We start from the raw sequence: 16028 nt of genomic DNA on the forward strand, positions 1-16028 counted from the left end.
TTCGTATATGAAGACCCCCTCACAGGTGGAGATAATGAGGGTCTGGCCCCATGGGGTCGGACGGTCCACTCACCAATGCGTTAATGTTGCTGGGTCCGCGCTTTTGTCCTATCACTCCAGAGATCATGATTGCCGAGCCACTCCTGGCATGAGGCGGGATGGCAAGCCTCTCTGCTAGGTCAAAGAGTGGCTTGGCGATCGCGCTCTCCAGAGTGATAGGACGAAGCACAGACCCCGCGGCATTAGCACATCGGTGAGTGGACCGTAAAGCCTCGGGGGGCTGGACCCTCATTATCTCCATCTGTGCAGGGATACTCATATTCATATATGAATATGAATATTCTGATCTCTACTTCTAAATGCTCTAAAGCAAAATGAGACCTTTCAATGGCCTGGAGAATGGGGTACCATGCATACCTCACAACACAATACTACTGCTGTATGCTTTGTCTTTCATATTCATGGCAGTATTTACCCATTCAGCATTGGTGATGAGCTTGGGTGGCGCTTGGATAGACTGTGGGTGGCAAGCATCCATTCCTTATTTTTAAACCATGTTGCTTCTCTGGCTTAAGTAGGAGATGAGATCCTTGGATTGTAATTATGGTGATTTTTTTGAGAATCCCACCCAGCTGCTGAGCAAGCCATAAGTAAGTGGCTTAGTCCTGGCGCCCTCCAAGCAGCAGACCCCAGGGGGTGGGGTGTCAAGTCCAATGTTGTCTGCGATACCTACTATGTGAGCAGTATTCAGGCTTGTAGGTCAAAAGACTCATAAGCCTCTTTCAGGGGGAAAAAGAAATTACAGTGAATCCTACTTTGGACTCCTTAGTGCTCAGGCGTTCAAAATGGCCAGTTGTGATTTTGCAGACAGTTAGAAGCAAATATCTCTTTAGCATACTGGCAGACCTTTGTGTCTGAGCAGTCATACTTGCAAAGGAAGCCTGCGTTTACCTCACAAAATAAAACAAACCAGTTTGTTTTAAAAAGAAGCTCATGCTACAGTGATAAAATGTCTTTTTAAGCACTTAAGGAATTCCTTCTTTAAGCGATCTCCGATTTGTGATGTACAGTTTGACAAATGCTGGGAGTGCACCTTAATTTTTGGCCCCATATTTATCATTAATGGTTTTGCCTCTTCAGGCAAGCCTTGTGTTCTTTTTTGTCTTCTCCATGTTCTTCAACCTTATGTTATACTTAAAAACTTTGGTGGTGTGAGGCTGCAATGAAGGCAAAAACTGCAGAGCAGAAATGGAGGGGGGAAAAAACAAGCAAACAATCTATTTCTGAAAATCCTTGGGATTCTCTGTATTTCTATAGTCTGTTTATCACTTTTCTTCATTGGGAAATAGGGCTCAAGTGAATCAATTAACTTGTATTACTGGGCAGCCTGTGTCTCAGAGAGACAAGAAGTCTCTTTTCAAGGGAATAGTGGCTGAAAGGAGATGTGTACTAAAGACAGAAGCATTAGAAGATAATCTGGTATAGCATTAATTGCAGTTACATATGATGAAAGAGTCACTCATTCTCCCACTGTAATGAGATGAGGAGGGGTGATAGGAAGAGACTTTAATCTCCTTCACAAACTCCCATGAGCTCTTAACACTGTTGGTTTGTGGCTGTTGGTGTGTTGATAAAATATAGCATGAGGAAGATGGAGACCTAGTTTCTCCTTGGAGCTGTTTTCAGAGAGATTTCTGGTTTTGTTTTTCCTTCAAGGCTATTTTCACATAACATGAAACTTATATGGAGATTGAGGGGGAAGGGGAGTAATGTGTAATGGTCTATATTTTCTCCAAAACATATTATTTATGGAAAAATTCAATTCTTCAAAAAATCTCCAGTTTATGAATGTGGGATAATATGCTTCTGTACCCATGATTTAAATTCCAGGAAATGGCCTGATATTGGTCCTCAATATAATCTCTGTGTTGCTAGCAGGAAAAAGATTCAAAGCTTTACATAGCAAAGGGCAGCCTGAATGTTGACAACACCATTGGCAGCAGTCAAGATGGTCTACAGCAGTGGTTCTTAACCTTGGGTTACTCAGGTGTTTTTGGACTGCAACTCCCAGAAGCCTTCACCACCAGCCATGCTGGCTGGGGTTTCTGGGAGTTGCAGTTCAAAAACACCTGAGTTAACCCAAGGTTAAGAACCACTGGTCTACAGCAGTGGTCCCCAACCTTGGGCCTCCAGATGTTCTTAGACTACAACTCCCAGAAGCCTTCACCACCACCTCTGCTGGCCAGGATTTCTGGGAGTTGAAGTCCAAGAACATCTGGAGGCCCAAGGTTGAGGACCACTGGTCTACAGGATACGCTCTTGTTTTTGCTACCATTGTTGAAAAGCAGGCCCTGACACTTGCTTTGTGTTTGGGTGAGAAGTGGTTAACTGATGGAAAAAAAGGAATCAGTGTCAGGATTTGGGTGGTGGTAGTGCTTCACCTGCAGAATTGAGGCCAGCTTGGTCCCAGGAAGAGCCAGTGTTTGCAGGACAAAGTCTTGCTAGGGCAGCAGCTGCCTGGGCTCTCATGGGGTCCACTTGGGAGTCCTGAGGGAAGGCCTACTTAAGGAATGACTCATCCTCCCAAAAGCTGCCTCATCAACATAGGTCTTTAGCAGTGCTCCTGATCCCCAATGCTCCTACTCCTGTTCCTGCTCTGAACTCCTGTATTCCTGATCCTGCATTTCTGCTTCCTGCTCCAGCTCAGTGCTTCCACTACTGTGGCCTGGTTCCAGTCCTGCTGCTCCAATGTCCACTCTTGTTTTCCCATTCTGACTAGTTGGTTTGTGTGTGAATTTGGGCTTGGCGCACACGGTGCTGTTGGCTGGGTCCTGGTGCCCTTTGCCCCTGCTGTTGAAGATAACCGTGCACGATCTGGGCTGTGACAGTCAGCTTCTGGGATTTCCCCTTGCTTGGTGTCACTTTATGAATAGTAGTTTCAAGGTTACAATTTTTTGTTTTGGTTGCCCCCATTTCTAGAATTTCCTTGTAGAATGTCAGGCAAAAACACAAACAAACAAAAATAAAGAAGATACAGTAAAAATGTTGAGGAAGTGGAGTTGTCCAAAAATCTCACATAGGGCAGTAGTTACTTTTTAAGATGCCACAATGTTTTTGTCTTCTTTGTTTTTCATTTTTTTCTTTTGTTTTTGCCTGATATTGTAGCACAGACTACCACAGCTGCTTCTTCTACAACTGCTTGTAGGATGTTTAATTGCTCTGCTACACAATAACATAGATGCACTATCATGCAGCTGTAATAAGCTTTTTTGTCTTTATTGATACAGCTGTAGTTTGTCCTGTACAAATAGTAATAATGTTACATAGGAAACATATATAAATGTATGTGAGATAAATGCAGTATAGATTTATAGGATTTATGATGGAATATAGTCTGTGCTAGAAGTGTGCATATTAGTGCATTTTGGATGACAATTTACAGCTTCCCCAGGTAGTTCTGAGAGGTGTAGTCTAAAACCACAAGTGCTCATACTTATAATTGGTGGACATAATGCATCATATTGATGGTAGTGGTTACTGGAGTGGCTAAAAATATTTTTTTTAAATAAGAACTTGAGAAAATGAAAACTTTTTATCCATGAATTTAACAGCAGTATGTGACTAGAAAAAAGGGAACATGATAGAAGATGAAACCACCAGATTGACCCATTTAGGCAGAAGGGTTTGGACACTTAGCTCCTGGAAGTGTTGCTGTGTATTCAACCATGTTTATGGTGCTGAATTAAGGTTTCCTGGCAGGCTAATCCTCTTTAATAGCTATTTGGCAAGTAGATACAACATGGTCTTTCCACACTGGGAATGGCTGTCCACACTGAATTTGATCAAGCAATTAAGAAAGGATTTTGATCAGTTCTTGTTTGGTAAGAACTTTGCAAATAGTAAATTACAGTATCTTCTAGAACTTGTGATTTTTAGAATGTACTCGGGGTACAGCAGAACACATTCACTTATCTTTAGCAGCTTTTCCCCATCTAACTTACTTGGTGGTTGTGGTGGGAATTAAATACAGTGCGTTTATATTGTGATAGGTCCAACATCAATCATATTTCAGGTTGACCACCTTTTAAATTTCTTATTGACCCTTTATCTTCCCCATGGCTTGTTCTCCTCTATACGTGTAGGTAGACAAATTGTTCAAGAACGTCAAGTCATTTTCTACTGTTCTACATCTAGCAAATTACAAATAGGCAGTTACAGACAGCAATTCACATCTGCATATAACGTCCTCGTATAGCTCTGTGGTTTAGCTGTCTGTCTACGGAGCCAGAGGTTGAGAATTGTGCCTCCTTGACAGCGGCTGGACTCGATGATCCATGGGGTCCCTTCCAGCTTTGTAGTTCTAAGATTATGATGATGAATATCCATAGATCATGATGAAGACTCTTCTTTCCCTTTGTGACAAAGGTTGGTCCACCCCTCACCTTTATATGCAGCAGATATTTTTCCAGATTCCTTTAACTCAAGGGTTTGCTCCAGGCCTGTCTCTGTCTTGTGGGGAAATTCCACTGAGAAACCAGTGTGTCCTACTGCAGCTTCTTTCTTTGGCGAAAACTCTTTTCGGGGTGTTTTCCAATCAGCTTAAGACTAGGCCAGGCCTTCTCAGACTATGATCTTTCTGAGGGCTCTGTACTTTGTCCTGTTACTGAGAAGCATGTGGACTCAAGAGCTGTAAGACAGGAATAACTGGCTTGTCTCAGTAGTCCAACCCAATTTTTTTAAAGTTATTTCTAGGAGCTCACGCCTGAATACCTACCTACCTTTATGGCAGCACAGAGCTGCAATACTGTTGGCAGGCATTAGTAGTTCAGTGGATCTGTGAAACAGACCAAAAGAGATATTCACTACACAATTCAAATAATTGCCCCTGAAGAAAGCCACCAACTGGTTGAGCTGAAAGGCATTGTGCAGGTTTTAAAATAAATCTACATTTTTATATACACATCCTGAGACCTTTGTCTCTCTTTCATACTTGGATTTATTGGATGTTTACAGTTCCTTTTGTTTTGGTCCCTTCCCCAGCATAAATACGCCAGGGCTGAGATTGCTGACTATAGCGTCCTTTTCTCTTAATTTTAAAAAGATTTATAGGCAAGGAGAAGCCAGTCTGAAATGTTTGTACTTATTTTTACTATTTTTTTCCCTTTACCGTTTATTGTCCCATTTAGCAGCAGTATAGTGCTCATTCCCAGGTAAATGTATTTATCCCTAGGGCAACAGAAACAAAATAAATTACATTCCCGGTACTTTGCTTTAAGTGAAAATCATGTATATTCTCTCTCTTTTAATTTTTTTTTATGATAATCGGGTTTACTAAATACCTTTGTGATTTTTGCTTTCATGTTTCTGGATCATAGGAACAGCTGTAAAGTGTCGAATGATAGGGGAGGCTGGGGCATGAACAGAAATGCTGTCGTAGACTTACATAATTGAAGTCATAATGGCTGCCTAAAAGAAGGTGCTGACAAAACCAAGTTCTGAAAAGTACCTAGCTAGACCGTTGGCCATTTCTCTTCAAGAGGGAAGTCACCTGGTTTGGAAAACAGAAAGCAGGTGCTAGTGATGGTAGTTGATCTTTGATGTGACAGATGTAACTTAGAAGTAAAACCAAGTTCTAATGTGTGATACCTGCTCAGTTCTATTATATTTGCATTCCACCTCTGTTTTATAAGAAAAATCATTTTTTTCTTATGGGTGAAGGCTACTGAATTGAAAACAATCCAAAATAATAAGGAAAATAATAATAGAATCATAGCTACAGGGACAAACCATGGACACCTAGAAAAATGAACCGGTTCATGGCTCATTTTTCTGATTTGTACTGGGGGTGGTACCTACCTGTTCTTGCCCTCTGCCTCCTCTGCTGCCCGCTGGCCGTCTTCCCACTGCCCCATTACCTCCTTACCCGGTCCTTCTGTCGCTGCCTCATCCTTATTTAACATCACTATATCTGAGTTTTATTGTGCCATAGGAGGTCATTACATTAAAATATTATGCAGGGTTCTTATAGTCTTCATGAAGAGAATGTTGTGAGATAATTTTACCATATTCTTTGCCCTTGGGCAGGAGAAAAGAGGCATGTTGAAACTAAGATGCTCCTGAAGGATTAAGGAGTTGAAATGGGTCACCTGACAGATAACCTCTTAGCTGAGCCGTAGTGATGTGTATTGTAACCCACTCCCATCCATGGGAGGAATAGTTGATCAGAAAGAGAAAGGGGATTCACTGTGGATATTACAGCTGAAAGCTATTTATTTATTGCAGTTTGTAAGGTGCTTTGTGACAGGGTCTTCAAAGAGGTGTAGAATGAAATATCAGAATGAAGTGAAAAATATCAAAACAAAATCAGACCAGCAGCAGACTATAACAAACCATCAGAAGGTGCTCTCACAAGAGTGGAAGCATTTTCTCTTGATATATACTATCTGTCAGACTGCAGCTGTTCCTTGAACTTTCCTGTGAAGATTATGCTAATGGACTGCTGTTGTGGATGGATTCTATTATTGGTATTCTATTGTAGAAATGTTGTCATAATGTATTTGCTTGTCCTTGCAATGTATGTTGCTATGTAGGTTTGTTTTTTAAAGAATACAGTTGGCAGGTTTTGCTGGTAGAGAACTGGTATATCAAGAATTGCTGGGCTTGCCAATCAGATAAAGACTTGCAGTGCACCTGCTCTCTTGCTCTTGTCTGTCCTAGGCAACACTGATTTGTGTTTTTTTTTTGGGGGGGGTAAAATTCTCTCTCTTGCTCTATCTCTCACAATGTTGGCATTTATGATCGGAGTGATGCTTTAGATTTCTGGGCAAGCATAGAATCCTGGGAATGTGAGCTTCTCCCCCTTTTAAAAATTGTATGTGTTTGTGCTTTAGAAAAAGTTTCTAGTCTCTGTAGCTGTGACAAATAAGTTTGTCTGTGGTTTGTTTCTCTTTTTTTGCAAAATTTAGTAAATGTATGAAAACCTTTGGTAATGCTAAGTGAGATTTTCATTGATCAATGGTGAGTCTTCGGCATTAGGTCCACTGTTTTATTTTATTATGGCCACTATGTAAAGTTTAATAAATGGTGATAAAGCAATGAAAATAGTTAAGTAAGCCAGTTTTGCAGAAGTGAAACTTACAGGAAGTGTTGAAGTTGTGCCTCAGTTTGATTTTTTAATAAGAAGTATTAAAGCTCAGGATACAGTCAAGTCTAATACAGCAGTAGCTCTAATTGACTGGGAAGACAGCAATTACCATAAAGCAATTATCATAAACAGGTTATTATGTAATGTTCATAAAGTTACTTACAACTTCAGTCTTCTGATGACATACACAATTCCTGTAGTGCATAGAGTTACAAGGTTACACACCCATCCACGTGTAACTGCTTATGCTTTAATAATTAAGATGCTGAAAATCCATTTCAATTGGGTTTCAGACCAGACTTTGGTACGGAGACTGCCTTGGTTGGGAGAGAGACAGGGGGAGTGTGACCCTGTTGATACTCCTGGACTTCTCAGTGGCTTTTGACACCATCAACCACAGTGTCCTTCTGGATAGGCTGGCTGGGTTGGGACTTGGGGGCACCACATTACTATGGTTCCGCTCCTTCCTGGCTGACCGTGTCCAGAAGGTGGTGCTGGGAGACAGTTGCTCTGCTCCATGGTGTTTATGTCATGGAGTTCCTCAGGGCTCAATACTGTCCCCCATACTGTTTAGCATCTACATGGAACCGCTGGGAGAAGTCATCAGGAGGTTTGGGCTGAGGAGTCAGCAATATGCTGATGACACTCAGGTCTACCTCTCGTTTTCCACCAATCCAAGTGAGGCAGTTTCTGTGCTGAACTCGTGTCTGGACCTGATAATGGACTGGATGAGGCTTAATAAATTGAAACTCAATCCAGACAAGATGGAAGTGCTGTTAGTGGGTGCTTCACCAGACATGCTAGAGGGCCATTTCCCTGTCCTGAATGGGGCTACACTCTCCCTAAGGGACAGGGTCCATAGCCTGGGGATGCTCCTGGAGCCCGGTCTAACTCTGGAAGCTCAGGTGGACTTGGTGGCCAGGGGCGCATTCCTTCAGCTGCGGAAATTATACCAGCTACGGCCCTACCTGGACGAGCAGAGTCTCATGACAGTTACACATGCACTGGTAACTTCCTGTATAGATTACTGTAATGTGCTGTATGTGGGCCTGCCTTTGAAGGCAGTCCGGCGACTGCAACTGGTTCAGAATCGAGCTACGCAGCTGGTGAGTGATGGGGCCACTAGGGACCACATCAGGCCAATTCTGTTTAAATTACATTGGCTACCAGTTGCTGCCTGGGCCCAATTCAAAGTGGTTGTTTTGATGTCTAAAGCCCTAAATGGTTTGGGCCCTGGATACCTTAAAGACCACCTCCTTCCATATAAACTAACCTGGCAATTAAGATTTAGCCAGGGGGCCTTCCTGAAAGAGCCACCCCTCAAGGAGGTGAGAGGGATGGCTTGTAGACAAAAGGCATTTTCGGCAGCTGCACCCAGACTATGGAATGTGTCTGGTGCCGACACTGATGACATTTCAGTGCCAGGTCAAAACCTTCCTGTTCCAGAAGGTTTTTAATTGAAATAATATCAACTGTGGGTCCTGATGGCAACTTTACTGTATTTTTAATTGTATTTTAATTGCTTTTATCTTTTATTGTATTTAAATTGTTGTAAGCCACCCAGATATCTTTGGGTAGTGTGGGCGGCATATAAGTTAAACAAACAAACAAACAAACAAACAAACAAACAAACAAACAAACAAACAAACAAACAAACAAATAAATAAATAAATAAATAAATAAATAAATGTGACTTTACTGAGAGATTTGTTAAGTTTGGTTATTATAGTTGTTAAGTGTTTAATGTTTCTTTTAAATTACATTTTTGAATATTTGATGGGTATGTATCGCTACATGTGAGAGCACTTCTATCTGTATATGTTTAACAAAAGAAGAGAAAACAGAGATTCTTCTGGACTACTTTGCATGGGGCAAGAAACTTAAAGGATGTCCAGAAGAGTGTTAATTTACAAAGTGCAGAAGATTTATCTGGTTCATCCTGAAATAAATCCTAATAGGGGAAATGTCAGTTGTGATTAATATAAACTTCTGATTTTTTTCTAGATGTTATAAAGGTCTACTCTATAGAGATCTTAAGGAAAATGGTCAATCACAGACCTGACTTGACATATGGACCTTGGAATCCCGCTCCTGCAACCCCTAAAATATGTCTTACAAAAATGGTTGATTCTACATTACTGAAAGAGCATCTTCCATCTTCTGCTAGCCCACAGATATTGAAAACTTCTCTTTTTAAAAATTGATTTAGATAGGGTTGATGGGTGCTCTAAACATGACAAAAAGGCTGCAAGAGGACTTCATTTCCCCCCCAAAATAAATGTAAGTTTTGAGCAGTGATGGGGAAGGTTCGAGACACCATATTTGGGTTCTAGTGGCTGCATGTTGCCTACAGGCAGATTTGGCCCATCCCTGCTACAATGAGACTAAATAAAGCATCCTGCATCTGCTCTTGCAACAAAGGGTGTGTACATCTGGAAGGTCTGACAACCCTGACAGCTTCAGGTTTGTCTAGTATACCATGTTGTATATTATATCATAAATAATCAGAAGACACAGTAGTTGTAGTTCTTGTCAGTTTGGGCTGACAGGCCACCTGAGACAGTTGATTTGGAGTGTCATGCATAGAAGGCAAATAGTTAGTGATTAACAAAATGTTATATTTTTACCTACTGGAGGAGGCAGAAAAATGCTTGGGAGATTTTTCTGTATCAGGCATTGAATAATTCGATGGGATTAGAGTACTGTGAGCCCTGGTTTTGACTGGGCTGTGTGTGTGTGGGATATATTTTGTTGCTCTGCCAGCCCCGAGAACCCTTGCTCCTGAAATATCATTATAAGTTTAGTCTTAATGTGAAAAATGTTAAATCTGCAGTATTCCACTTGTAAACACTTTCTCCAAAAGACAGAGACATAGGATGCTCCCTTATGCTGAATCAGACCACTGTTTCCTATGACTCAGTCTTGTTAATTTTGCATGGCAGCGACTTTCTGAGGTTTCAGTGCGATTCTTTTCCAACTATGTCTGCAGAACCTTGGTTTTTGCCAGATAGTTTCTCATTCAATTCTGCAAACCACACCTGGGCTTCTGTAGTCTCCAAAATAGATGAGATCCATGAGTTCTGAGTGGCATGGTACTCATCTGGATGTAAAGTCTAGCTAACTGGATGCAGCTATTTTTTGTTGGCCCTGCATTGCGAACTCTTATGTCCCTCCTTCATGAAATCCAGCAGGGGTGAGTAATGTGCACCTTAAAGGAAACATATCCCCCAAGGATGTTATTTTGACTCTGGATGTCTCCTGTTGGGAAAAAAATCTGCAAAAAACATATCATATTCCCATTGTTGGAAGTCTGTGGAAGAGATATTTTTTGCAATGAAATGAGTTGAAAATGGGCCCCAGCCCTCAAACCATATGTGTAGAATTGAAATTGGAAGTAGAATTCTAGGAATTCAAGTTGCTTGTTCATAGTTGTTACTCACTTTTGGAACAATTGTGACCCTAGTGAGTCCCAGCAATAAAAACTTTTCACCTTGGATCTTCTCAACTTGTCCATCCCTGAAATACAGGTTACCAGCTATGGGAGAAGTCAGCTGTTGTAGAACCATTATTTGTTGTATTACAGTATCTGGAAATGCTGATGCTATAACCTATTCATTTCAGCCTAAGAACAGAACTAGATCCATTGAGGGTCTTGCATCACGGTCTGTAAGGAGCCCGCAGACCAAATGCTACCTTCCAGAACACTTGAGTGACTACATTGTTTTCACTCGAGCAGCTGTAGTAAAAGTAAATTGTATAATGAGCCGATAATGGTGCACAGGACAGATGGGCTAACATTAGAATGTGATTAACAGTTTGCTTTGGAGGCCAGAACAGTATCCATTTCATTTGCTGAGAGATTATTGTTTTGCCAGAACTGGTTGTAGTAAAAACACACTTGTACTTAAGCAGGTCTGCTGGTGGACACACACACACACAGGGAGCAGACAGGCTGCTTGAAGGAAGTGCTGGTTTTGCATGCGCCTTTTGTCATTGCAAAGTTTGGTATTAATATATCACATGCAGTCACTGTTTGAGTGATATCACTAAGCTTTAGCAAATAGTGTGTAGCTCCTTATACAGCTAATGTTTTGCTGTGGCACAGTGATCCCTCCCAGCAACAAATGATAGATGTACAGTACTTATTTGCATGCCTGGTGCTTGGCAGATCAGACTAGGTGTGATTTCCCTATGGAAATGCATGATTTTTTTATTTAAAAAAGGTGTCTATTCACCTTTCTCAGCTTTTGTTTCAGGAGGTACTGAGGCACCTACGTGATGGTTACTACGCAGTGCATGAGGTTGTTTACAAAGCAAAAGGAAATCCTTACTCTTACTGAGAAATAAAAGGCAGCTTAATGGTGACAAGCCCATTTTCATGTTTTCAAAGAAGTCTTCTAATCTTCCTTTCTTGTTGTTCTCTCTCTTAGGGTCGGAGCAGTCATTGAACAGGAATAAGAGAGCCAGGATAGCAGCCAGAAGAGTGGTGAGTTTTTTTCCCCCTCTTCTTCTTAAGTATTCTGTTTCTCACTTTTAATGGTGATTCATCAATTTTAAAAAGAAAGGCTAAAAGATCTCCTTATCATTTCCCAATGTAAGCTACCATAGTTAACTTGATTTGCTTGATAAATGTCATACACATTTCTTTAAGGTGCTGGTTTTGGAAATCACATAGGAACTATTTTGGTTGTCTTAACTACAAACACCACAAGCTTTTCCTTGGGATCAAAACAGGATGGTTTGCAACAGACTGTCTTAATTAAGATAAGTATAAATATGGCAAGAGGCCAAGGAAAATTCAGTTAGAGCTTCAGTTTGCAACCAAGCTTGTGGTGTTAGGGTAAACCCCCATCTATGTTTGACTTTTTTCTAATCTACAGTGAGCACAACTGTTTTTTTATTTAGCACCCAGATGAGGGGAGGTGGAGATTGAGTTAAAACCGGGGAAGTTTTTAACTTTTTTTAACCTGTGCAAGATTGTGTGTGTGTGTGAAGTTTTAAACAAAAAAGAGAATGGGGGGAGGTTTAAATTTCCAGTACCCTTGTAGGATGATGGCAGTTAATAGATAATATGAAGCATGCAATTTCAAAGAAACCGAGATAGACTAAATCAAACAAGTGCCTGTCTTCCTCCCTTAACAATCTTAGGGTTTCAAGATTTATGTATATGTCACCCATATTGTCCATGTTTTCTGTTAGAAACAGCATTAGAAAACTGGGGTATATACCCTTGTCTGACTGCATAAAATACATGCCCAGCTTTAAATGGTTGTGTGTGTGACTGGGAGTCATACATAGTCTGGGAGTCAGCATAGTAAAAGCTATGGTTTTTCCAGTAGGGATATATGGAAATGGGAGCTGAACCATAAAGAAGGCTGACCGCTGAAGAATTGATGCTTTTGAATTGTTCAGGTATAGGATGAGGTTTGTGGTCCTTTCCAGAGCAGATGAAAGGTCTGGTTAGGTGTGCATGAAGCAGTAACTGTAATCTTGTCAGGGCAAATAAATATCATCCAAGAAACATAAGGGGAATCCTTGTCTTTGAGAGGAGGTAGAAATGGGTCACTGACATGATGAAGATAAAATTGATGTATGTGCTTCAAGGGATGTAGTTTTTTTCCCCTTCTGGGCAGACAGGCTTGTAAATTTTTATGACCAATTTCTGTTCAAAAATTCCAAAGGGCTGACTTTGTATTATTGCAAGACTGGGTAGATGTGCCTCTGTTCAACACTCCGCACCCCCAGCTCCCCCCGTTTCAGATCATGAGTGTCTTCATGTCTGGTGGGGGTAGGAAGATAAATAGACCTAAATTAAAGGAATTGCATTTTTCAAAGAAGTAGCTGTCTTACGTGGTCTCACCATGTTGGCACACTTAAGAAGAGAAAGGGAAATATTTTTAAAAAAGACAAAATAATGTGGACCTTTAAACACTAACAGATTTATTTCAATGTGAGGTTTTGTGGAGTGAAATCAACTTCAAGCATGTGGAGTGCTCATACTGTGTCATTTGTCATACACATTCCCATGGGGGTCATGACCAAGCTAAGGATGCAGACAATAGACAAAGCCTATTTGTTTCACATTATTAGAGCGCTAGTTTTACATTGGGAGTGTCCTAGTTTGAACGACTGGCATCTCCAATTAGGCGTGGGAAAAACTGCCTGCCTGCACCTGTAGGGAGCTGCTACCAGTCAATGTCAACATTCCTGGTTGGGCTGAAGCAGTAGTTCACCTTAGTATAAAATAGCTTCTTGTGTGGGATTGTCCAACTTACTTATTTTAGGAATCCTACTCATCTCTGGCATGTTCCTCACAGTTCATTGTTGAAAAGACCATAAGATGTTCCTCATCGCTGATCTATAAAGCACATTTCCCACTGAAATCTCTTTCACTGGTGGGTTGAGGGGGGGAAACCATACTGTAATTCATGGCTGGGCAATCAAGTCTGAAGGCCATGCGTACTTAGAGGACTTCACCTACTTCCGTATCCCACCCTTTCATAATAATTTCTTTTCTACAGTACTTTTTTTAAAATTGAAAAAGCCTTCTCATGCTCTCTAATGGTGAAGAAATTTGTGCTGAAGGGCCCTCAGATCTTGTGAATTGCCCCCATTCTCCTTGGAGAGGGGGACACAACAGAATATTTAAAAGCCTTTTAAAAAAAATTTAAAATTGGGTGTGGCTGGAGACTTGTGGAATGTTGGGAATGCGTTTGGTGGCCTGTGGATCACGCTGTGCCTGCCTTTGTGGTAATCAGTACCGTACTAGAGAATATGTAAATTAAAATATAGTAGCACCAAGATGTATTTCCACTTTACCTTCAGCAACTTAAGAATTCTTGAGTAAGAAACATGTGACTTAAAACTCAAATTATCTTCGTCTTCACTACGTTAAAATAAAATGGCTGAAAATATTCACACCTATTCATGTTTCACAGCTTCTGCGGCTGAAACTGAAGGCAAAGCCCACTTGAAGCCATTTGCTTGTCACTTTGTCTTAATTGAGGAACAGAGAGAGACTTAAGGGTGTGACTACATTGCAATATATACCTCCTATTACTCCACATTTAGCATGGTGCAAATCAAAATTTCCTGATGTTATTGAAAGTGCAAGGGAAAATCGTACTTTTGTTTGAGAAATTATTTGTTTTTGAACACTTGTCATCAGGTTGCTTATTTTAAATCATTCTACATTGTGCTGTTTTTTGACCTGTTTTTGGTTGTGTGAATGGCCAAGCTTTTGTGTGTGCAGGGGTGTTCCCCGTGCTGACATCTTGATGATATGTTTGAGGTGGTGCCGGATGCTGTCCCATTGGGAATCAACAATTATGCCTGCTGTCCGAACTGTTTGCCTTTTTTATTCTCTTATTTTTTTCCCCTAATAAACTGTTTGAATTTAGTGCTGCATCATACAGGTGATGGAGTCTTGCCGGGCTCTTATTGACATGTGGTTACCTTCCATCTGGTATGCCAGCTCCTTTCTTTTTCATTTTTCTTACATCTGCATTCACAATAACATTTCCCTTACAACAAGCTTCAGAAATGTCAGAAAGGAGTTTAGTGAGAGCAATGATTAGAGTTGAATGAAATATATGTAATAGAGATGCGGGTATTCGTATATGAATATGAATATCCATGCACAGGTGGCATTAATGAGGGTCCAGCCCCATGGGGCTGGATGGTCCACTCACCGATCTGCCATGGATGCAAATAGTGCAATTCTATCAATGGCTCCACAGCGTGCAATCCGCTCGCCACTCTTCGACCTTGCAGTGAGGCTTGTCCTCCCACCTCCTGCCAGGAGTGGCGATGTGGAGCCATTCATAGAATCGAACTGTCCGCTGCTGCGGCGGATCGGTGAGTGGACCGTCTTACTCCATGGGGTTGGACCCTCGTTAACGCCACCTGTGTGGGGATATTTGTATTCGAATACAAATACCCCCATCTCTAATATGTGATTTCTGTAACAGACAGGGAACTTATAAACTTATGGCATAATTCAACATCTCGTGATATTCAAGAAGAAAAGGAGTGTTGCTTTGTAGGTGAAATAGTGCAATATTTTATGAGGCAGCAAAGTGGAGTATGGATGTATGCAATCATTGGCAAATCTAGACCATGGAAAGAGGGGAGGGGAATGAACAGAAAATGTTGCTGGAGCTAAAAAAAACAGGACATTGCTCCCCACTGGTAGAAACGCAGCATGCATGTAATAACATAACTCTTTCCCAAACCTGGGGCTTCAAAAGGTATACTATGGGAAATTGGAGCCCAGGGATCCGTGCATGGCAGGGGGAGAAGCAGCCTTCACTTTGCTGTGTACAACATCCAGAGCCTTATGAGCTGATAAAGGAAATTTTCAGCACTGCATTTTACCTGGTAAGGTTATCAGATTTTTCTAAAGGGTCAACCCTATTGTGCTAGATAAATGCAGCCCTGCTCAGGACTGCCACTTGGTACAGTGGGATGCCAAATGAGGTAAAGGGTCTCATCCCTGCCATGCAACCTGGGAGTACTGTGGAAGATGACACCACCTTGTGCCACAGCAGTGCATTACAGTGCAGATGAAAGAAAGAGGAAACATTTTACCAGTGCTATTTTATTAAAGACAGGAAGGTCTGTAGTTAATAGTAGATTGTCATAGGAGATGAGAGGGAAGTTTCAGTTGCAGAAAAATACACTGTCTACAACATTGATGCAGCGCTATGCCGCTTAGAATTTTAAAAAAGGGAAAATTCAAAGGAGCAAAAAAAAGTAATTTCTATGGCAAATGTTCAGAAAAACATAAACTCCAGACAAGAGAGTTATGTTCAAGGGTGGAATGCAGGCAGAGTCAGGACAGACCCATGAATGGATCAAATTGCCAACTTGGGTCTGTCTGAGA

The 16028-nt window shown here is 41.2% G+C and overlaps 1 protein-coding gene across 23 annotated transcripts in view; it reads left to right on the plus strand.

The window, feature by feature from the left end:
* EPB41L1 (erythrocyte membrane protein band 4.1 like 1) overlaps positions 1-16028 on the plus strand; it is a 229148-nt gene that overhangs the window by 16356 nt on the left and 196764 nt on the right. For all 23 annotated transcript variants that reach the window (XM_072996982.2, XM_072996991.2, XM_078393198.1 and 20 more), the window contains exon 2: positions 11575-11630. The gene's annotated coding sequence lies outside the window, so the exon portion shown is untranslated. The remainder of the gene's footprint in view (positions 1-11574; positions 11631-16028) is intronic.

This window comes from Pogona vitticeps, chromosome 4 (genome assembly GCF_051106095.1).
Source record: "Pogona vitticeps strain Pit_001003342236 chromosome 4, PviZW2.1, whole genome shotgun sequence".
Classification (NCBI taxonomy): Eukaryota; Metazoa; Chordata; class Lepidosauria; order Squamata; family Agamidae; genus Pogona; species Pogona vitticeps.